Below are 24,587 nucleotides of genomic sequence, written 5' to 3'. Positions count from 1 at the left end.
ACGTTATGAGGTAGGTTCTTGAATTCAGCTTGCAATTGTGTATTCCATAGCACTGTGTACTCTACATGCAATATCTATACAGTTCCAAATCACCCCAAGTACTTATCTACAGAGCCATAGCACAAAATGCATTGAGCTCAATGGAGTGAACAGTTCAATTTTACTGTAAACTACTAAGTGCTAACTTTATGTAAACCTTTTGATTTTACTCACCATATGATTTAGAGTAGTCTGCAACCAATTTTATGAGTGTACTACCAATGCTCCAGAAGTTACATTCAGTAACATCACCCTTTCTACACTGTGGAGCATTAGCGTTTACTGAGCTAAAGCAAGTCATTCGCTGTTGCACTCGAAACGTTATGAGGTAGGTTCTTGAATTAAGCTTGCAATTGAGTATTCCATAGCACTGAGTACTCTACATGCAATATCTATACAGTTCCAAATCACCCCGAGTAGTTATGTACACAGCTTTAACACAAAATGCATTGAGCTCAATGGAGTGAACAGTTCAATTTCCCAGAAAAGCACTAAGTGCTAAGTTGATGTAAACCTTATGATTTTACTCAGCATATGATTTAGAGTAGTCTGCAACCAATTTTATGAGTGTACTACCAATGCTCCAGAAGTTACATTCAGTAACATCACCCTTTCTACACTGTGGAGCATTAGCGTTTACTGAGCTAAAGCAAGTCATTGGCTGTTGCACTCTACACGTTATGAGGTAGGTTCTTGAATTCAGCTTCCAATTCAGTATTCCATAGCACTGAGTACTCGACATGCAATATCTATACAGTTCCAAATCACCCCAAGTAGTTATCTACAGAGCCATAACACAAAATGCATTGAGCTTAATGGAGTGAACAGTTCAATTTTACTAAAAACCACTGTGCTAAGATGTAAACCTTATGATTTTACTCACCATATGATTTAGAGTAGTCAGCAACCAATTTTATGAGTGTACTACCAATGCTCCAGAAGTTACATTCAGTAACATCACCCTTTCTACACTGTGGAGCATTAGCGTTAACTGAACTAAAGCAAGTCATTCGCTTTTGCACTCTAAACGTTATGAGGTAGGTTCTTGAATTCAGCTTGCAATTGTGTATTCCATAGCACTGTGTACTCTACATGCAATATCTATACAGTTCCAAATCACCCCAAGTACTTATCTACAGAGCCATAACACAAAATGCATTGAGCTCAATGGAGTGAACAGTTCAATTTTACTGTAAACTACTAAGTGCTAACTTTATGTAAACCTTTTGATTTTACTCACCATATGATTTAGAGTAGTCTGCAACCAATTTTATGAGTGTACTACCAATGCTCCAGAAGTTACATTCAGTAACATCACCCTTTCTACACTGTGGAGCATTAGCGTTTACTGAGCTAAAGCAAGTCATTCGCTGTTGCACTCGAAACGTTATGAGGTAGGTTCTTGAATTAAGCTTGCAATTGAGTATTCCATAGCACTGAGTACTCTACATGCAATATCTATACAGTTCCAAATCACCCCGAGTAGTTATGTACACAGCTTTAACACAAAATGCATTGAGCTCAATGGAGTGAACAGTTCAATTTCCCAGAAAAGCACTAAGTGCTAAGTTGATGTAAACCTGATGATTTTACTCAGCATATGATTTAGAGTAGTCTGCAACCAATTTTATGAGTGTACTACCAATGTTCCAGAAGTTACATTCAGTAACATCACCCTTTCTACACTGTGGAGCATTAGCGTTTACTGAACTAAAGCAAGTCATTGGCTTTTGCACTCTAAACGTTATGAGGTAGGTTCTTGAATTCAGCTTGCAATTGAATATTCCGTAGCACTGAGTACTATACATGCAATATCTATACAGTTCCAAATCACCCCAAGTAGTTAACTACAGAGCCATAACACAAAATGCATAGAGCTCAAAGGAGTGAACAGTTCAATTTTACTGAAAAGCACTAAGTGCTAACTTGAAGTAAACCTTATGATTCTACTCAGCATATGATTTAGAGTAGTCTGCAACCAATTTTATGAGTGTACTACCAATGCTCCAGAAGTTACATTCAGTAACATCACCCTTTCTACACTGTGGAGCATTAGCGTTAACTGAACTAAAGCAAGTCATTGGCTTTTGCACTCTAAACGTTATGAGGTAGGTTCTTGAATTCAGCTTGCAATTGTGTATTCCATAGCACTGTGTACTCTACATGCAATATCTATACAGTTCCAAATCACCCCAAGTACTTATCTACAGAGCCATAGCACAAAATGCATTGAGCTCAATGGAGTGAACAGTTCAATTTTACTGTAAACTACTAAGTGCTAACTTTATGTAAACCTTTTGATTTTACTCACCATATGATTTAGAGTAGTCTGCAACCAATTTTATGAGTGTACTACCAATGCTCCAGAAGTTACATTCAGTAACATCACCCTTTCTACACTGTGGAGCATTAGCGTTTACTGAGCTAAAGCAAGTCATTCGCTGTTGCACTCGAAACGTTATGAGGTAGGTTCTTGAATTAAGCTTGCAATTGAGTATTCCATAGCACTGAGTACTCTACATGCAATATCTATACAGTTCCAAATCACCCCGAGTAGTTATGTACACAGCTTTAACACAAAATGCATTGAGCTCAATGGAGTGAACAGTTCAATTTCCCAGAAAAGCACTAAGTGCTAAGTTGATGTAAACCTTATGATTTTACTCAGCATATGATTTAGAGTAGTCTGCAACCAATTTTATGAGTGTACTACCAATGCTCCAGAAGTTACATTCAGTAACATCACCCTTTCTACACTGTGGAGCATTAGCGTTTACTGAGCTAAAGCAAGTCATTGGCTGTTGCACTCTACACGTTATGAGGTAGGTTCTTGAATTCAGCTTCCAATTCAGTATTCCATAGCACTGAGTACTCGACATGCAATATCTATACAGTTCCAAATCACCCCAAGTAGTTATCTACAGAGCCATAACACAAAATGCATTGAGCTTAATGGAGTGAACAGTTCAATTTTACTAAAAACCACTGTGCTAAGATGTAAACCTTATGATTTTACTCACCATATGATTTAGAGTAGTCAGCAACCAATTTTATGAGTGTACTACCAATGCTCCAGAAGTTACATTCAGTAACATCACCCTTTCTACACTGTGGAGCATTAGCGTTAACTGAACTAAAGCAAGTCATTCGCTTTTGCACTCTAAACGTTATGAGGTAGGTTCTTGAATTCAGCTTGCAATTGTGTATTCCATAGCACTGTGTACTCTACATGCAATATCTATACAGTTCCAAATCACCCCAAGTACTTATCTACAGAGCCATAACACAAAATGCATTGAGCTCAATGGAGTGAACAGTTCAATTTTACTGTAAACTACTAAGTGCTAACTTTATGTAAACCTTTTGATTTTACTCACCATATGATTTAGAGTAGTCTGCAACCAATTTTATGAGTGTACTACCAATGCTCCAGAAGTTACATTCAGTAACATCACCCTTTCTACACTGTGGAGCATTAGCGTTTACTGAGCTAAAGCAAGTCATTCGCTGTTGCACTCGAAACGTTATGAGGTAGGTTCTTGAATTAAGCTTGCAATTGAGTATTCCATAGCACTGAGTACTCTACATGCAATATCTATACAGTTCCAAATCACCCCGAGTAGTTATGTACACAGCTTTAACACAAAATGCATTGAGCTCAATGGAGTGAACAGTTCAATTTCCCAGAAAAGCACTAAGTGCTAAGTTGATGTAAACCTTATGATTTTACTCAGCATATGATTTAGAGTAGTCTGCAACCAATTTTATGAGTGTACTACCAATGTTCCAGAAGTTACATTCAGTAACATCACCCTTTCTTCACTGTGGAGCATTAGCGTTTACTGAACTAAAGCAAGTCATTGGCTTTTGCACTCTAAACGTTATGAGGTAGGTTCTTGAATTCAGCTTGCAATTGAATATTCCGTAGCACTGAGTACTATACATGCAATATCTATACAGTTCCAAATCACCCCAAGTAGTTATCTACAGAGCCATAACACAAAATGCATAGAGCTCAAAGGAGTCAACAGTTCAATTTTACTGAAAAGCACTAAGTGCTAACTTGAAGTAAACCTTATGATTCTACTCAGCATATGATTTAGAGTAGTCTGCAACCAATTTTATGAGTGTACTACCAATGCTCCAGAAGTTACATTCAGTAACATCACCCTTTCTACACTGTGGAGCATTAGCGTTTACTGAACTAAAGCAAGTCATTGGCTTTTGCACTCTAAACGTTATGAGGTAGGTTCTTGAATTCAGCTTGCAATTGAATATTCCATAGCACTGAGTACTATACATGCAATATCTATACAGTTCCAAACCACCCTAAGTAGTTATCTACAGAGCCATAACACAAAATGCATTGAGCTCAAAGGAGTCAACAGTTCAATTTTACTAAAAACCACTGTGCTAAGATGTAAACCTTATGATTTTACTCACCATATGATTTAGAGTAGTCAGCAACCAATTTTATGAGTGTACTACCAATGCTCCAGAAGTTACATTCAGTAACATCACCCTTTCTACACTGTGGAGCATTAGCGTTAACTAAACTAAAGCAAGTCATTGGCTTTTGCACTCTAAACGTTATGAGGTAGGTTCTTGAATTCAGCTTGCAATTGTGTATTCCATAGCACTGTGTACTCTACATGCAATATCTATACAGTTCCAAATCACCCCAAGTACTTATCTACAGAGCCATAACTCAAAATGCATTGAGCTCAATGGAGTGAACAGTTCAATTTTACTGTAAACTACTAAGTGCTAACTTTATGTAAACCTTTTGATTTTACTCACCATATGATTTAGAGTAGTCTGCAACCAATTTTATGAGTGTACTACCAATGCTCCAGAAGTTACATTCAGTAACATCACCCTTTCTACACTGTGGAGCATTAGCGTTTACTGAGCTAAAGCAAGTCATTCGCTGTTGCACTCGAAACTTTATGAGGTAGGTTCTTGAATTCAGCTTGCAATTGAATATTCCGTAGCACTGAGTACTATACATGCAATATCTATACAGTTCCAAATCACCCCAAGTAGTTATCTACAGAGCCATAACACAAAATGCATTGAGCTCAATGTAGTGAACAGTTCAATTTAACTGAAAACCACTAAGTGCTAACGATGTAAACCTTTTGATTTTACTCACCATATGATTTAGAGTAGTCTGCAACCAATTTTATGAGTGTACTACCAATGCTCCAGAATTTACATTCAGTAACATCACCCTTTCTACACTGTGGAGCATTAGCGTTTAATGAACTAAAGCAAGTCATTGGCTTTTGCACTCTAAACGTTATGAGGTAGGTTCTTGAATTCAGCTTGCAATTGAATATTCCATATCACTGAGTACTATACATGTAATATCTATACAGTTCCAAATCACCCCAAGTAGTTATCTACAGAGCCATAACACAAAATGCATTGAGCTCAATGGAGTGAACAGTTCAATTTAACTGAAAACCACTAAGTGCTAACGATGTAAACCTTTTGATTTTACTCACCATATGATTTAGAGTAGTCTGCAACCAATTTTATGAGTGTACTACCAATGCTCCAGAAGTTACATTCAGTAACATCACCCTTTCTACACTGTGGAGCATTAGCGTTTACTGAACTAAAGCAAGTCATTGGCGTTTGCACTCTAAACGTTGTGAGGTAGGTTCCTGAATTCAGCTAGCAATTGAGTATCCCATTGCACTGAGTACTCGACATGCAATATCTATACAGTTTTAAATCACCCCAAGTAGTTATCTACAGAGCCATAAAACAAAATGCATTGAGCTCAATGGAATGAACAGTTCAATGTTACTGAAAACCACTAAGTGCTAACGATGTAAACCTTTTGATTTTACTCACCATATGATTTAGAGTAGTCTGCAACCAATTTTATGAGTGTACTGCCAATGCTCCAGAAGTTACATTCAGTAACATCACCCTTTCTACACTGTGGAGCATTAGCGTTTACTGAGCTAAAGCAAGTCATTCGCTGTTGCACTCGAAATGTTATGAGGTAGGTTCTTGAATTCAGCTTGCAATTGAATATTCCATGGCACTGAGTACTCTACATGCAATATCTATACAGTTCCAAATCACCCCAAGTAGTTATCTACCGAGCCATAACACAAAATGCATTGAGCTCAATGGAGAGAACAGTTCAATTTAACTGAAAACCACTAAGTGCTAACGATGTAAACCTTTTGATTTTACTCACCATATGATTTAGAGTAGTCTGCAACCAATTTTATGAGTGTACTACCAATGCTCCAGAAGATACATTCAGTAATATCACCCTTTCTACACTGTAGAGCATTAGCGTCTACTGAACTAAAGCAAGTCATTCGCTGTTGCACTCGAAACGTTATGAGGTAGGTTCTTCAATTCAGCTTGCAATTGAGTATTCCATGGCACTGAGTACTCTACATGCAATATCTATACAGTTCTAAATCACCCAAGTAGTTATGTACAGAGCCATAACACAAAATGCATAGAGCTCAAAGGAGTCAACAGTTCAATTTTACTGTAAGCTACGAAGTGCAAACTTGATGTAAACCTTTTGATTTTACTCACCATATGATTTAGAGTAGTCTGCAACCAATTTTATGAGTGTACTACCAATGCTCCAGAAGTTACATTCCGTAACATCACCCTTTCTACACTGTGGAGCATTAGCGTTTACTGAACTAAAGCAAGTCATTGGCGTTTGCACTCTAAACGTTATGAGGTAGGTTCCTGAATTCAGCTAGCAATTGAGTATCCCATTGCACTGAGTACTCTACATGCAATATCTATACAGTTCCAAATCACCCCAAGTAGTTATCTAACGAGCCATAACACAAAATGCATTGAGCTAAATGGAGAGAACAGTTCAATTTAACTGAAAACCACTAAGTGCTAACTTGATGTAATCCTTTTGATTTTACTCAGCATATGATTTAGTCTGCAACCAATTTTATGAGTGTACTACCAATGCTCCAGAAGTTACATTCAGTAACATCACCCTTTCTACACTGTGGAGCATTAGCGTTTACTGAACTAAAGCAAGTCATTGGCTTTTGCACTCTAAACGTTATGAGGTAGTTTCTTGAATTCAGCTTGCAATTGAATATTCCATAGCACTGAGTACTATACATGCAATATCTATACAGTTCCAAACCACCCCAAGTAGTTATCTACAGAGCCATAACACAAAATGCATAGAGCTCAAAGGAGTCAACAGTTCAATTTTACTGTAAACTACGAAGTGCTAACTTGATGTAAACCTTTTGATTTTACTCAACATATGATTAGAGTAGTCTGCAACCAATTTTATGAGTGTACTACCAATGCTCCAGAAGTTACATTCAGAAACATCACCCTTTCTACACTGTGGAGCATTAGCGTTTAATGAACTAATGCAAGTCATTGGCTTTTGCACTCTAAATGTTATGAGGTAGGTTCTTGAATTCAGCTTGCAATTGAATATTCCATATCACTGAGTACTATACATGTAATATCTATACAGTTCCAAATCACCCCAAGTAGTTATCTACAGAGCCATAACACAAAATGCATTGAGCTCAATGGAGTGAACAGTTCAATTTTACTGAAAAGCACTAAGTGCTAACTTGATGTAAACCTTTTGATTTTACTCACCATATGATTTAGAGTAGTCTGCAACCAATTTCATGAGTGTACTACCAATGCTCCAGAAGTTACATTCAGTAACATCACCCTTTCTACACTGTGGAGCATTAGCGTTTAATGAACTAAAGCAAGTCATTGGCTTTTGCACTCTAAACGTTATGAGGTAGGTTCTTGAATTCAGCTTGCAATTGAATATTCCATATCACTGAGTACTATACATGTAATATCTATACAGTTCCAAATCACCCCAAGTAGTTATCTACAGAGCCATAACACAAAATGCATTGAGCTCAATGGAGTGAACAGTTCAATTTTACTGAAAACTAAGTGCTAACTTGATGTAAACCTTTTGATTTTACTCACCATATGATTTAGAGTAGTCAGCAACCAATTTTCTGAGTGTACTACCAATGCTCCAGCAGTTACATTCAGTAACATCACCCTTTCTGCATGTGGAACATAAGCGTTTCCTGAACTAAAGCAAGTCATTGGCTTTTGCACTCTACACGTTATGAGGTAAGTTCTTGAATTCAGCTTGCAATTGAGTATTCCATGGCACTGAGTACTCTACATGCAATATCTATACAGTTCTAAATCACCCCAAGTAGTTATGTACAGAGCCATAACACAAAATGCATCGAGCTCAAAGGAGTCAACAGTTCAATTTTACTGTAAACTACGGTGCTAACTTGATGTAAACCTTTTGATTTTACTCACCATATGATTTAGAGTAGTCTGCAACCAATTTTATGAGTGTACTACCAATGCTCCAGAAGTTACATTCAGTAACATCACCCTTTCTACACTGTGGAGCATTAGCGTTAACTGAACTAAAGCAAGTCATTGGCTTTTGCAGTCTAAACGTTATGAGGTAGGTTCTTGAATTCAGCTTGCAATTGTGTATTCCATAGCACTGTGTACTCTACATGCAATATCTATACAGTTCCAAATCACCCCAAGTACTTATCTACAGAGCCATAACACAAAATGCATTGAGCTCAATGGAGTGAACAGTTCAATTTTACTGTAAACTACTAAGTGCTAACTTTATGTAAACCTTTTGATTTTACTCACCATATGATTTAGAGTAGTCTGCTACCAATTTTATGAGTGTACGAACAATGCTCCAGTAGTTACATTCAGTAACATCACCCTTTCTACATGTGGAACATATGCGTTTCCTGAACTAAAGCAAGTCATTGGCTTTTGCACTCTACACCTTATGAGGTAGGTTCTTGAATTCAGCTTGCAATTGAGTATTCCATGGCACTGAGTACTCTACATGCAATATCTATACAGTTCTAAATCACCCCAAGTAGATATGTACAGAGCCATAACACAAAATGCATAGAGCTCAAAGGAGTCAACAGTTCAATTTAACTGTAAACTCCGAAGTGCTAACTTGATGTAAACCTTTTGATTTTACTCACCATATGATTTAGAGTAGTCTGCAACCAATTTTATGAGTGTACTACCAATGTTCCAGAAGTTACATTCAGTAACATCACCCTTTCTACACTGTGGAGCATTAGCGTTTACTGAACTAAAGCAAGTCATTGGCTTTTGCACTCTAAACGTTATGAGGTAGGTTCTTGAATTCAGCTTGCAATTGAATATTCCGTAGCACTGAGTACTATACATGCAATATCTATACAGTTCCAAATCACCCCAAGTAGTTATCTACAGAGCCATAACACAAAATGCATAGAGCTCAAAGGAGTGAACAGTTCAATTTTACTGAAAAGCACTAAGTGCTAACTTGAAGTAAACCTTATGATTCTACTCAGCATATGATTTAGAGTAGTCTGCAACCAATTTTATGAGTGTAGTACCAATGCTCCAGAAGTTACATTCAGTAACATCACCCTTTCTACAATGTGGAGCATTAGCGTTAACTGAACTAAAGCAAGTCATTGGCTTTTGCAGTCTAAACGTTATGAGGTAGGTTCTTGAATTCAGCTTGCAATTGTGTATTCCATAGCACTGTGTACTCTACATGCAATATCTATACAGTTCCAAATCACCCCAAGTACTTATCTACAGAGCCATAACACAAAATGCATTGAGCTCAATGGAGTGAACAGTTCAATTTTACTGTAAACTACTAAGTGCTAACTTTATGTAAACCTTTTGATTTTACTCACCATATGATTTAGAGTAGTCTGCTACCAATTTTATGAGTGTACGAACAATGCTCCAGTAGTTACATTCAGTAACATCACCCTTTCTACATGTGGAACATATGCGTTTCCTGAACTAAAGCAAGTCATTGGCTTTTGCACTCTAAACGTTATGAGGTAGGTTCTTGAATTCAGCTTGCAATTGAATATTCCGTAGCACTGAGTACTATACATGCAATATCTATACAGTTCCAAATCACCCCAAGTAGTTATCTACAGAGCCATAACACAAAATGCATAGAGCTCAAAGGAGTGATCAGTTCAATTTTACTGAAAAGCACTAAGTGCTAACTTGAAGTAAACCTTATGATTCTACTCAGCATATGATTTAGAGTAGTCTGCAACCAATTTTATGAGTGTAGTACCAATGCTCCAGAAGTTACATTCAGTAACATCACCCTTTCTACACTGTGGAGCATTAGCGTTTACTGAACTAAAGCAAGTCATTGGCTTTTGCACTCTAAACGTTATGAGGTAGGTTCTTGAATTCAGCTTGCAATTGAATATTCCATAGCACTGAGTACTATACATGCAATATCTATACAGTTCCAAACCACCCCAAGTAGTTATCTACAGAGCCATAACACAAAATGCATAGAGCTCAAAGGAGTCAACAGTTCAATTTTACTGTAAACTACGAAGTTCTAACTTGATGTAAACCTTTTGATTTTATCACCATATGATTTAGAGTAGTCTGCAACCAATTTTATGAGTGTACTACCAATGCTCCAGAATTTACATTCAGTAACATCACCCTTTCTACAGTGTGGAGCATTAGCGTTTAATGAACTAAAGCAAGTCATTGGCTTTTGCACTCTAAACGTTATGAGGTAGGTTCTTGAATTCAGCTTGCAATTGAATATTCCATAGCACTGAGTACTATACATGCAATATCTATACAGTTCCAAACCACCCCAAGTAGTTATCTACAGAGCCATAACACAAAATGCATAGAGCTCAAAGGAGTCAACAGTTCAATTTTACTGTAAACAACGAAGTTCTAACTTGATGTAAACCTTTTGATTTTACTCACCATATGACTTAGAGTAGTCTGCAACCAATTTTATGAGTGTACTACCAATGCTCCAGAAGTTACATTCAGTAACATCACCCTTTCTACACTGTGGAGCATTAGCGTTTACTGAACTAAAACAAGTCATTCGCTGTTGCACTCGAAACGTTATGAGGTAGGTTCTTGAATTCAGCTTGCAATTGAGTATTCCATAGCACTGAGTACTATACATGCAATATCTATACAGTTCCAAATCACCCCAAGTAGTTAGCTACAGAGCCATAACACAAAATGCATAGAGCTCAAAGGAGTGAACAGTTCAATTTTACTGAAAAGCACTAAGTGCTAACTTGAAGTAAACCTTATGATTCTACTCAGCATATGATTTAGAGTAGTCTGCAACCAATTTTATGAGTGTACTACCAATGCTCCAGAAGTTACATTCAGTAAAATCACCCTTTCTACACTGTGGAGCATTAGCGTTTAATGAACTAAAGCAAGTCATTGGCTTTTGCACTCTAAACGTTATGAGGTAGGTTCTTGAATTCAGCTTGCAATTGAATATTCCATATCACTGAGTACTATACATGTAATATCTATACAGTTCCAAATCACCCCAAGTAGTTATCTACAGAGCCATAACACAAAATGCATTGAGCTCAATGGAGTCAACAGTTCAATTTTACTGAAAACCACTAAGTGCTAACTTGATGTAAACCTTTTGATTTTACTCACCATATGATTTAGAGTAGTCGGCAACCAATTTCATGAGTGTACTACCAATGCACCAGAAGTTACATTCAGTAACATCACCCTTTCTACACTGTGGAGCATTAGCGTTTCCTGAACTAAAGCAAGTCATTGGCTTTTGCACTCTACACGTTATGAGGTAGGTTCTTGAATTCAGCTTGCAATTGAGTATTCCATGGCACTGAGTACTCTACATGCAATATCTATACAGTTCTAAATCACCCCAAGTAGTTATCTATAGAGCCATAACACAAAATGCATTGAGCTTAATGGAGTGAACTTCAATTTTACTAAAAACCACTAAGTGCTAACTTGATGTAAACCTTATGATTTTACTCACCATATGATTTAGAGTAGTCTGCAACCAATTTTATGAGTGTACTAACAATGCTCCAGTAGTTACATTCAGTAACATCACCCTTTCTACATGTGGAACATAAGCGTTTCCTGAACTAAAGCAAGTCATTGGCTTTTGCACTCTACACGTTATGAGGTAGGTTCTTGAATTCAGCTTGCAATTGTGCATTCCATAGCACTGTGTACTCTACATGCAATATCTATACAGTTCCAAATCACCCCAAGTACTTATCTACAGAGCCATAACACAAAATGCATTGAGGTCAATGGAGTGAACAGTTCAATTTTACTCTAAACTACTAAGTGCTAACTTTATGTAAACCTTTTGATTTTACTCACCATATGATTTAGAGTAGTCTGCTACCAATTTTATGAGTGTACGACCAATGCTCCAGTAGTTACATTCAGTAACATCACCCTTTCTACATGTGGAACATAAGCGTTTCCTGAACTAAAGCAAGTCATTGGCTTTTGCACTCTACACGTTATGAGGTAGGTTCTTGAATTCAGCTTGCAATTGAGTATTCCATGGCACTGAGTACTCTACATTCAATATCTATACAGTTCTAAATCACCCCAAGTAGTTATGTACAGAGCCATAACACAAAATGCATAGAGCTCAAAGGAGTCAACAGTTCAATTTTACTGTAAACTACGAAGTGCTAACTTGATGTAAACCTTTTGATTTTACTCACCATATGATTTAGAGTAGTCTGCAACCAATTTTATGAGTGTACTACCAATGCTCCAGAAGTTACATTCAGTAACATCACCCTTTCTACACTGTGGAGCATTAGCGATTACTGAGCTAAAGCAGATCATTGGCTGTTGCACTCGAAACGTTATGAGGTAGGTTCTTGAATTAAGCTTGCAATTGAGTATTCCATAGCACTGAGTAATCTACATGCAATATCTATACAGTTCCAAATCACCCCGAGTAGTTATGTACACAGCTTTAACACAAAATGCATTGAGCTCAATGGAGTGAACAGTTCAATTTCCCAGAAAAGCACTAAGTGCTAAGTTGATGTAAACCTTATGATTTTACTCAGCATATGATTTAGAGTAGTCTGCAACCAATTTTATGAGTGTACTACCAATGTTCCAGAAGTTACATTCAGTAACATCACCCTTTCTACACTGTGGAGCATTAGCGTTTACTGAACTAAAGCAAGTCATTGGCTTTTGCACTCTAAACGTTATGAGGTAGGTTCTTGAATTCAGCTTGCAATTGAATATTCCGTAGCACTGTGTACTATACATGCAATATCTATACAGTTCCAAATCACCCCAAGTAGTTATCTACAGAGCCATAACACAAAATGCATTGAGCTCAAAGGAGTCAACAGTTCAATTTTACTGTAAACTACGAAGTTCTAACTTGATGTAAACCTTTTGATTTTATCACCATATGATTTAGAGTAGTCGGCAACCAATTTTATGAGTGTACTACCAATGCTCCAGAATTTACATTCAGTAACATCACCCTTTCTACAGTGTGGAGCATTAGCGTTTAATGAACTAAAGCAAGTCATTGGCTTTTGCACTCTAAACGTTATGAGGTAGGTTCTTGAATTCAGCTTGCAATTGAATATTCCATAGCACTGAGTACTATACATGCAATATCTATACAGTTCCAAACCACCCCAAGTAGTTATCTACAGAGCCATAACACAAAATGCATAGAGCTCAAAGGAGTCAACAGTTCAATTTTACTGTAAACAACGAAGTTCTAACTTGATGTAAACCTTTTGATTTTACTCACCATATGACTTAGAGTAGTCAGCAACCAATTTTATGAGTGTACTACCAATGCTCCAGAAGTTACATTCAGTAACATCACCCTTTCTACACTGTGGAGCATTAGCGTTTACTGAACTAAAACAAGTCATTCGCTGTTGCACTCGAAACGTTATGAGGTAGGTTCTTGAATTCAGCTTGCAATTGAGTATTCCATAGCACTGAGTACTATACATGCAATATCTATACAGTTCCAAATCACCCCAAGTAGTTATCTACAGAGCCATAACACAAAATGCATAGAGCTCAAAGGAGTGAACAGTTCAATTTTACTGAAAAGCACTAAGTGCTAACTTGAAGTAAACCTTATGATTCTACTCAGCATATGATATAGAGTAGTCTGCAACCAATTTTATGAGTGTACTACCAATGCTCCAGAAGTTACATTCAGTAACATCACCCTTTCTACACTGTGGAGCATTAGCGTTTAATGAACTAAAGCAAGTCATTGGCTTTTGCACTCTAAACGTTATGAGGTAGGTTCTTGAATTCAGCTTGCAATTGAATATTCCATATCACTGAGTACTATACATGTAATATCTATACAGTTCCAAATCACCCCAAGTAGTTATCTACAGAGCCATAACACAAAATGCATTGAGCTCAATGGAGTCAACAGTTCAATTCTACTGAAAACCACTAAGTGCTAACTTGATGTAAACCTTTTGATTTTACTCACCATATGATTTAGAGTAGTCGGCAACCAATTTCATGAGTGTACTACCAATGCACCAGAAGTTACATTCAGTAACATCACCCTTTCTACACTGTGGAGCATTAGCGTTTACTGAACTAAAGCAAGTCATTGGCTTTTGCACTCTACACGTTATGAGGTAGGTTCTTGAATTCAGCTTGCAATTGAGTATTCCATGGCACTGAGTACTCTACATGCAATATCTATACAGTTCTAAATCACCCCAAGTAGTTATCTATAGAGCCATAATACAAAATGCATTGAGCTTAATGGAGTGAACTTCAATTTTACTAAAAACCACTAAGTGCTAACTTGATGTAAACCTTATGATTTTACTCACCATATGATTTAGAGTAGTCTGCAACCAATTTTATGAGTGTACTAACAATGCTCCAGTAGTTACATTCAGTAACATCACCCTTTCTACATGTGGAACATAAGCGTTTCCTGAACTAAAGCAAGTCATTGGCTTTTGCACTCTACACGTTATGAGGTAGGTTCTTGAATTCAGCTTGCAATTGTGCATTCCATAGCACTGTGTACTCTACATGCAATATCTATACAGTTCCAAATCACCCCAAGTACTTATCTACAGAGCCATAACACAAAATGCATTGAGGTCAATGGAGTGAACAGTTCAATTTTACTCTAAACTACTAAGTGCTAACTTTATGTAAACCTTTTGATTTTACTCACCATATGATTTAGAGTAGTCTGCTACCAATTTTATGAGTGTACGACCAATGCTCCAGTAGTTACATTCAGTAACATCACCCTTTCTACATGTGGAACATAAGCGTTTCCTGAACTAAAGCAAGTCATTGGCTTTTGCACTCTACACGTTATGAGGTAGGTTCTTGAATTCAGCTTGCAATTGAGTATTCCATGGCACTGAGTACTCTACATTCAATATCTATACAGTTCTAAATCACCCCAAGTAGTTATGTACAGAGCCATAACACAAAATGCATAGAGCTCAAAGGAGTCAACAGTTCAATTTTACTGTAAACTACGAAGTGCTAACTTGATGTAAACCTTTTGATTTTACTCACCATATGATTTAGAGTAGTCTGCAACCAATTTTATGAGTGTACTACCAATGCTCCAGAAGTTACATTCAGTAACATCACCCTTTCTACACTGTGGAGCATTAGCGATTACTGAGCTAAAGCAGATCATTGGCTGTTGCACTCGAAACGTTATGAGGTAGGTTCTTGAATTAAGCTTGCAATTGAGTATTCCATAGCACTGAGTACTCTACATGCAATATCTATACAGTTCCAAATCACCCCGAGTAGTTATGTACACAGCTTTAACACAAAATGCATTGAGCTCAATGGAGTGAACAGTTCAATTTCCCAGAAAAGCACTAAGTGCTAAGTTGATGTAACCCTTATGATTTTACTCAGCATATGATTTAGAGTAGTCTGCAACCAATTTTATGAGTGTACTACCAATGTTCCAGAAGTTACATTCAGTAACATCACCCTTTCTACACTGTGGAGCATTAGGGTTTACTGAACTAAAGCAAGTCATTGGCTTTTGCACTCTAAACGTTATGAGGTAGGTTCTTGAATTCAGCTTGCAATTGAATATTCCGTAGCACTGTGTACTATACATGCAATATCTATACAGTTCCAAATCACCCCAAGTAGTTATCTACAGAGCCATAACACAAAATGCATTGAGCTCAAAGGAGTCAACAGTTCAATTTTACTGTAAACTACGAAGTTCTAACTTGATGTAAACCTTTTGATTTTACTCACCATATGATTTAGAGTAGTCTGCAACCAATTTTATGAGTGTACTACCAATGCTGCAGAATTTACATTCAGTAACATCACCCTTTCTACACTGTGGAGCATTAGCGTTTAATGAACTAAAGCAAGTCATTGGCTTTTGCACTCTAAACGTTATGAGGTAGGTTCTTGAATTCAGCTTGCAATTGAATCTTCCATATCACTGAGTACTATACATGTAATATCTATACAGTTCCAAATCACCCCAAGTAGTTATCTACAGAGCCATAACACAAAATGCATTGAGCTCAATGGTGTGAACAGTTCAATTTTACTGAAAACCACTAAGTCCTAACTTGATGTAAACCTTTTGATTTTACTCACCATATGATTTAGAGTAGTCTGCAACCAATTTTATGAGTGTACTAACAATGCTCCAGCAGTTACATTCAGTAACATCACCCTTTCTACATGTGGAACATAAGCGTTTCCTGAACTAAAGCAAGTCATTGGCTTTTGCACTCTACACGTTATGAGGTAGGTTCTTGAATTCAGCTTGCAATTGAGTATTCCATGGCACTGAGTACTCTACATGCAATATCTATACAGTTCTAAATCACCCCAAGTAGTTATGTACAGAGCCATAACACAAAATGCATTGAGCTCAAAGGAGTCAACAGTTCAATTTTACTGTAAACTACGAAGTGCTAACTTGATGAAAACCTTTTGATTTTACTCACCATATGATTTAGAGTAGTTTGCAACCAATTTTATGAGTGTACTACCAATGCTCCAGAAGTTACATTCAGTAACATCACCCTTTCTACACTGTGGAGCGTTAGCTTTTACTGAGCTATAGCAAGTCATTCGCTGTTGCACTCGAAACGGTATGAGGTAGGTTCTTCAATTCAGTTTGCAATTAAGTATTCCATAGCACTGAGTACTCTACATGCAATATCTATACACTTCCAAATCACCCCAAGTAGTTATCTACAGAGCCATAACACAAAATGCATAGAGCTCAAAGGAGTGAACAGTTCAATTTTACTGAAAAGCACTAAGTGCTAACTTGAAGTAAACCTTATGATTCTACTCAGCATATGATTTAGAGTAGTCTGCAACCAATTTTATGAGTGTACTACCAATGCTCCAGAAGTTACATTCAGTAACATCACCCTTTCTACACTGTGGAGCATTAGCGTTTACTGCACTAAAGCAAGTCATTGGCTTTTGCACTCTAAACGTTGTGAGGTAGGTTCCTGAATTCAGCTAGCAATTGAGTATCCCATTGCACTGAGTACTCGACATGCAATATCTATACAGTTCCAAATCACCCCAAGTAGTTATCTACCGAGCCATAACACAAAATGCATTGAGCTCAATGGAGAGAACAGTTCAATTTAACTGAAAACCACTAAGTGCTAACGATGTAAACCTTTTGATTTTACTCAGCATATGATTTAGAGTAGTCTGCAACCAATTTTATGAGTGTACTACCAATGCTCCAGAAGTTACATTCAGTAACATCACCCTTTCTACACTGTGGAGCATTAGCGTTTACTGAACTAAAGCAAGTCATTGGCTTTTGCACTCTAAACGTTATGAGGTAGGTTCTTGAATTCAGCTTGCAATTGAATATTCCATAGCACTGTGTACCATACATGCAATATCTACACAGTTCCAAACCACCCCAAGTAGTTATCTACAGAGCCATAACACAAAATGCATTGAGCTCAAAGGAGTCAACAGTTCAATTTTACTAAAAACCACTGTGCTAAGATGTAAACTTTATGATTTTACTCACCATATGATTTAGAGTAGTCAGCAACCAATTTTATGAGTGTACTACCAATGCTCCAGAAGTTACATTCAGTAACATCACCCTTTCTACACTGCGGAGCATTAGCGTTAACTAAACTAAAGCAAGTCATTGGCTTTTGCACTCTAAACGTTATGAGGTAGGTTCTTGAATTCAGCTTGCAATTGAATATTCCATAGCACTGTGTACTATACATGCAATATCTACACAGTTCCAAACCACCCCAAGTAGTTATCTACAGAGCCATAACACAAAATGCATAGAGCTCAAAGGAGTCAACAGTTCAATTTTACTGTAAACTACGAAGTTCTAACTTGATGTAAACCTTTTGATTTTATCACCATATGATTTAGAGTAGTCTGCAACCAATTTTATGAGTGTACTACCAATGCTCCAGAATTTACATTCAGTAACATCACCCTTTCTACAGTGTGGAGCATTAGCGTTTAATGAACTAAAGCAAGTCATTGGCTTTTGCACTCTAAACGTTATGAGGTAGGTTCTTGAATTCAGCTTGCAATTGAATATTCCATAGCACTGAGTACTATACATGCAATATCTATACAGTTCCAAACCACCCCAAGTAGTTATCTACAGAGCCATAACACAAAATGCATTGAGCTCAAAGGAGTCAACAGTTCAATTTTACTAAAAACCACTGTGCTAAGATGTAAACCTTATGATTTTACTCACCATATGATTTAGAGTAGTCAGCAACCAATTTTATGAGTGTACTACCAATGCTCCAGAAGTTACATTCAGTAACATCACCCTTTCTACACTGCGGAGCATTAGCGTTAACTAAACTAAAGCAAGTCATTGGCTTTTGCACTCTAAACGTTATGAGGTAGGTTCTTGAATTCAGCTTGCAATTGTGTATTCCATAGCACTGTGTACTCTACATGCAATATCTATACAGTTCCAAATCACCCCAAGTACTTATCTACAGAGCCATAACTCAAAATGCATTGAGCTCAATGGAGTGAACAGTTCAATTTTACTGTAAACTACTAAGTGCTAACTTTATGTAAACCTTTTGATTTTACTCAGCATATGATTTAGAGTAGTCTGCAACCAATTTTATGAGTGTACTACCAATGCTCCAGAAGTTACATTCAGTAACATCACCCTTTCTACACTGTGGAGCATTAGCGTTTACTGAGCTAAAGCAAGTCATTCGCTGTTGCACTCGAAACGTTATGAGGTAGGTTCTTGAATTCAGCTTGCAATTGAATATTCCGTAGCACTGAGTACTATACATGCAATATCTATACAGTTCCAAATCACCCCAAGTAGTTATCTACAGAGCCATAACACAAAATGCATAGAGCTCAAAGGAGTGAACAGTTCAATTTTACTGAAAAGCACTAAGTGCTAACTTGAAGTAAACCTTATGATTCTACTCAGCATATGATTTAGAGTAGTCTGCAACCAATTTTATGAGTGTACTACCAATGCTCCAGAATTTACATTCAGTAACATCACCCTTTCTACACTGTGGAGCATTAGCGTTTAATGAACTAAAGCAAGTCATTGGCTTTTGCACTCTAAACGTTATGAGGTAGGTTCTTGAATTCAGCTTGCAATTGAATATTCCATAGCACTGAGTACTATACATGCAATATCTATACAGTTCCAAACCACCCCAAGTAGTTATCTACAGAGCCATAACACAAAATGCATTGAGCTCAATGTAGTGAACAGTTCAATTTAACTGAAAACCACTAAGTGCTAACGATGTAAACCTTTTGATTTTATTCACCATATGATTTAGAGTAGTCTGCAACCAATTTTATGAGTGTACTACCAATGCTCCAGAAGTTACATTCAGTAACATCACCCTTTCTACACTGTGGAGCATTAGCGTTTACTGAACTAAAGCAAGTCATTGGCGTTTGCACTCTAAACGTTGTGAGGTAGGTTCCTGAATTCAGCTAGCAATTGAGTATCCCATTGCACTGAGTACTCGACATGCAATATCTATACAGTTCCAAATCACCCCAAGTAGTTATCTACCGAGCCATAACACAAAATGCATTGAGCTCAATGGAGAGAACAGTTCAATTTAACTGAAAACCACTAAGTGCTAACGATGTAAACCTTTTGATTTTACTCACCATATGATTTAGAGTAGTCTGCAACCAATTTTATGAGTGTACTACCAATGCTCCAGAAGATACATTCAGTAACATCACCCTTTCTACACTGTGGAGCATTAGCGTTTACTGAACTAAAGCAAGTCATTGGCGTTTGCACTCTAAACGTTGTGAGGTAGGTTCCTGAATTCAGCTAGCAATTGAGTATCCCATTGCACTGAGTACTCGACATGCAATATCTATACAGTTTTAAATCACCCCAAGTAGTTATCTACAGAGCCATAACACAAAATGCATAGAGCTCAAAGGAGTGAACAGTTCAATTTTACTGAAAAGCACTAAGTGCTAACTTGAAGTAAACCTTATGATTCTACTCAGCATATGATTTAGAGTAGTCTGCAACCAATTTTATGAGTGTACTACCAATGCTCCAGAAGTTACATTCAGTAACATCACCCTTTCTACACTGTGGAGCATTAGCGTTAACTGAACTAAAGCAAGTCATTGGCTTTTGCACTCTAAACGTTATGAGGTAGGTTCTTGAATTCAGCTTGCAATTGTGTATTCCATAGCACTGTGTACTCTACATGCAATATCTATACAGTTCCAAATCACCCCAAGTACTTATCTACAGAGCCATAGCACAAAATGCATTGAGCTCAAAGGAGTGAACAGTTCAATTTTACTGTAAACTACTAAGTGCTAACTTTATGTAAACCTTTTGATTTTACTCACCATATGATTTAGAGTAGTCTGCAACCAATTTTATGAGTGTACTACCAATGCTCCAGAAGTTACATTCAGTAACATCACCCTTTCTACACTGTGGAGCATTAGCGTTTACTGAGCTGAAGCATGTCATTCGCTGTTGCACTCGAAACGTTATGAGGTAGGTTCTTGAATTAAGCTTGCAATTGAGTATTCCATAGCACTGAGTACTCTACATGCAATATCTATACAGTTCCAAATCACCCCGAGTAGTTATGTACACAGCTTTAACACAAAATGCATTGAGCTCAATGGAGTGAACAGTTCAATTTCCCAGAAAAGCACTAAGTGCTAAGTTGATGTAAACCTTATGATTTTACTCAGCATATGATTTAGAGTAGTCTGCAACCAATTTTATGAGTGTACTACCAATGCTCCAGAAGTTACATTCAGTAACATCACCCTTTCTACACTGTGGAGCATTAGCGTTTACTGAGCTAAAGCAAGTCATTGGCTGTTGCACTCTACACGTTATGAGGTAGGTTCTTGAATTCAGCTTCCAATTCAGTATTCCATAGCACTGAGTACTCGACATGCAATATCTATACAGTTCCAAATCACCCCAAGTAGTTATCTACAGAGCCATAACACAAAATGCATTGAGCTTAATGGAGTGAACAGTTCAATTTTACTAAAAACCACTGTGCTAAGATGTAAACCTTATGATTTTACTCACCATATGATTTAGAGTAGTCAGCAACCAATTTTATGAGTGTACTACCAATGCTCCAGAAGTTACATTCAGTAACATCACCCTTTCTACACTGTGGAGCATTAGCGTTAACTGAACTAAAGCAAGTCATTCGCTTTTGCACTCTAAACGTTATGAGGTAGGTTCTTGAATTCAGCTTGCAATTGTGTATTCCATAGCACTGTGTACTCTACATGCAATATCTATACAGTTCCAAATCACCCCAAGTACTTATCTACAGAGCCATAACACAAAATGCATTGAGCTCAATGGAGTGAACAGTTCAATTTTACTGTAAACTACTAAGTGCTAACTTTATGTAAACCTTTTGATTTTACTCACCATATGATTTAGAGTAGTCTGCAACCAATTTTATGAGTGTACTACCAATGCTCCAGAAGTTACATTCAGTAACATCACCCTTTCTACACTGTGGAGCATTAGCGTTTACTGAGCTAAAGCAAGTCATTCGCTGTTGCACTCGAAACGTTATGAGGTAGGTTCTTGAATTAAGTTTGCAATTGAGTATTCCATAGCACTGAGTACTCTACATGCAATATCTATACAGTTCCAAATCACCCCGAGTAGTTATGTACACAGCTTTAACACAAAATGCATTGAGCTCAATGGAGTGAACAGTTCAATTTCCCAGAAAAGCACTAAGTGCTAAGTTGATGTAAACCTTATGATTTTACTCAGCATATGATTTAGAGTAGTCTGCAACCAATTTTATGAGTGTACTACCAATGTTCCAGAAGTTACATTCAGTAACATCACCCTTTCTACACTGTGGAGCATTAGCGTTAACTGAACTAAAGCAAGTCATTCGCTTTTGCACTCTAAACGTTATGAGGTAGGTTCTTGAATTCAGCTTGCAATTGTGTATTCCATAGCACTGTGTACTCTACATGCAATATCTATACAGTTCCAAATCACCCCAAGTAGTTATCTACAGAGCCATAACACAAAATGCATAGAGCTCAAAGGAGTCAACAGTTCAATTTTACTGAAAAGCACTAAGTGCTAACTTGAAGTAAACCTTATGATTCTACTCAGCATATGATTTAGAGTAGTCTGCAACTAATTTTATGAGTGTACTACCAATGCTCCAGAAGTTACATTCAGTAACATCACCCTTTCTACACTGTGGAGCATTAGCGTTTACTGAACTAAAGCAAGTCATTGGCTTTTGCACTCTAAACGTTATGAGGTAGGTTCTTGAATTCAGCTTGCAATTGAATATTCCATAGCACTGAGTACTATACATGCAATATCTATACAGTTCCAAACCACCCTAAGTAATCTACAGAGCCATAACACAAAATGCATTGAGCTCAAAGGAGTCAACAGTTCAATTTTACTAAAAACCACTGTGCTAAGATGTAAACCTTATGATTTTACTCACCATATGATTTAGAGTAGTCAGCAACCAATTTTATGAGTGTACTACCAATGCTCCAGAAGTTACATTCAGTAACATCACCCTTTCTACACTGTGGAGCATTAGCGTTAACTAAACTAAAGCAAGTCATTGGCTTTTGCACTCTAAACGTTATGAGGTAGGTTCTTGAATTCAGCATGCAATTGTGTATTCCATAGCACTGTGTACTCTACATGCAATATCTATACAGTTCCAAATCACCCCAAGTACTTATCTACAGAGCCATAACTCAAAATGCATTGAGCTCAATGGAGTGAACAGTTCAATTTTACTGTAAACTACTAAGTGCTAACTTTATGTAAACCTTTTGATTTTACTCACCATATGATTTAGAGTAGTCTGCAACCAATTTTATGAGTGTACTACCAATGCTCCAGAAGTTACATTCAGTAACATCACCCTTTCTACACTGTGGAGCATTAGCGTTTACTGAGCTAAAGCAAGTCATTCGCTGTTGCACTCGAAACTTTATGAGGTAGGTTCTTGAATTCAGCTTGCAATTGAATATTCCGTAGCACTGAGTACTATACATGCAATATCTATACAGTTCCAAATCACCCCAAGTAGTTATCTACAGAGCCATAACACAAAATGCATTGAGCTCAATGTAATGAACAGTTCAATTTAACTGAAAACCACTAAGTGCTAACGATGTAAACCTTTTGATTTTACTCACCATATGATTTAGAGTAGTCTGCAACCAATTTTATGAGTGTACTACCAATGCTCCAGAAGTTACATTCAGTAACATCACCCTTTCTACACTGTGGAGCATTAGCGTTTACTGAACTACAACAAGTCATTCGCTGTTGCACTCTATACGTTATGAGGTAGGTTCCTGAATTCAACTAGCAATTGAGTATCCCATTGCACTGAGCACTCTACATGCAATATCTATACAGTTCTAAATCACCCCAAGTAGTTATGTACAGAGCCTTAACACAAAATGCATAGAGCTTAAAGGAGTCAACAGTTCAATTTTACTGTAAACTACGAAGTGCTAACTTGATGTAAACCTTTTGATTTTACTCACCATATGATTTAGAGTAGTCTGCAACCAATTTTATGAGTGTACTACCAATGCTCCAGAATTTACATTCAGTAACATCACCCTTTCTACACTGTGGAGCATTAGCGTTTAATGAACTAAAGCAAGTCATTGGCTTTTGCACTCTAAACGTTATGAGGTAGGTTCTTGAATTCAGCTAGCAATTGAGTATCCCATTGCACTGAGTACTCGACATGCAATATCTATACAGTTTTAAATCACCCCAAGTAGTTATCTACAGAGCCATAACACAAAATGCATAGAGCTCAAAGGAGTGAACAGTTCAATTTTACTGAAAAGCACTAAGTGCTAACTTGAAGTAAACCTTATGATTCTACTCAGCATATGATTTAGAGTAGTCTGCAACCAATTTTATGAGTGTACTACCAATGCTCCAGAAGTTACATTCAGTAACATCACCCTTTCTACACTGTGGAGCATTAGCGTTAACTGAACTAAAGCAAGTCATTGGCTTTTGCACTCTAAACGTTATGAGGTAGGTTCTTGAATTCAGCTTGCAA

Source organism: Hypanus sabinus, chromosome 14 (assembly GCF_030144855.1).
Source record: "Hypanus sabinus isolate sHypSab1 chromosome 14, sHypSab1.hap1, whole genome shotgun sequence".
Taxonomy (NCBI): domain Eukaryota; kingdom Metazoa; phylum Chordata; class Chondrichthyes; order Myliobatiformes; family Dasyatidae; genus Hypanus; species Hypanus sabinus.
Note: the sequence above shows the minus strand (reverse complement) of the source record.